At 43.9% G+C, this 1,111-nt stretch overlaps 1 non-coding gene across 1 annotated transcript; it reads right to left on the reverse strand.

Moving 5' to 3' along the window:
* Window positions 1–797: 797 nt before the first annotated feature.
* LOC116812336 (U7 small nuclear RNA) lies at window positions 798–859 on the reverse strand. Its single transcript, XR_004370641.1, has one exon. It is a non-coding gene; the product is annotated as a U7 small nuclear RNA (small nuclear RNA).
* Window positions 860–1,111: the final 252 nt, after the last annotated feature.

Below are 1,111 nucleotides of genomic sequence, written 5' to 3' on the forward strand. Positions count from 1 at the left end.
GTACAGGTGTGCATCACGGAGGCTGGCCATAATCTCCCTTTCTTAAAGTCAAGCGAGCCAGGTGTGGTGGCTCACACCTGTAATCCCAGCACTTTGGGAGGCCGAGGCGGGTGGATCACCTGAGGTCAGGAATTCGAGACCAGCGTGGTCAACATGGTAAAACCCCGTCTCTACTTCTATTAAAAAATTAGCCGGGTATGGTGGCACGTGCCTGTAATCCCAGCTACTCGGGAGGCTGAGGCAGGAGAATCTCTTGAATCCAGGAAATGGGGGTGGCAGTGAGCCAAGATTGTGCCACTGCACTCCAGCTTGGGTGACAGAAAGAGACTCCGTCTCAAAAAAAAAAAGGTCAATCTGGCAATAAGGCATAACCTAATCACAGGAGTGATGTGCCATCGTATTCATGAGTCCCACCCATACCCAAGCAGAGGGGAATCTATAGAGCGTGTGCTTCTGGGGGTGGGAATCTTGGAGGCCATCTCAGAATTCCACCTACCACACAATGTATGCTGACCCTATGCTAGACACACTATTCACTGAGACTGTAGCATTCTCCCAGCTATAGCAAGGGCTTCCCAGACCACTCATTTTGAGAACTTCATGCTCATTCTTGGTTACAAAAAATATGTACATTATTATAAAATCTGCTTAAAGGGGTGCCTTTGGGCTGCTGCATTGTAGCTATGTTATTGACATTGTAGAATATTCCTGTTCCAGCTCATCACAGCAAAGATTTGTAATATAAGCTGGGTCTTATTTGTTCATTGCAAATTTTGATAGCCTGATTTGGTGGGAGGTGGGGCTTTCCAGTAAAAACCGAAAAACCTGCTAGGCGAATCCTAAAAGAGCTGTAATGCTAGCCTGATTCTTTTTAAAGAATCATTCACCAAAGAGAAACCAGTCACCAAAAAAAACAAGACTGTATGATTTCACTTATATAAAATATGTAGAGTAGTCAAATTCACAGAAACAAAATGTAGAATGTTGTTTGTCAGGAGTTGGTCGGGGGAGTGGGGAGTTGTTGTTTAAGGGGTATAGAGTTTCAGTTTTGCAAGATGAAAAAGTTTTGGAGATCCTATTTCATGACAATGTAAATATACTTAACACTACT

The sequence above is a fragment of the Hylobates moloch genome, unplaced genomic scaffold, assembly GCF_009828535.3.
Source record: "Hylobates moloch isolate HMO894 unplaced genomic scaffold, HMol_V3 SCAFFOLD_7, whole genome shotgun sequence".
Lineage (NCBI taxonomy): Eukaryota > Metazoa > Chordata > Mammalia > Primates > Hylobatidae > Hylobates > Hylobates moloch.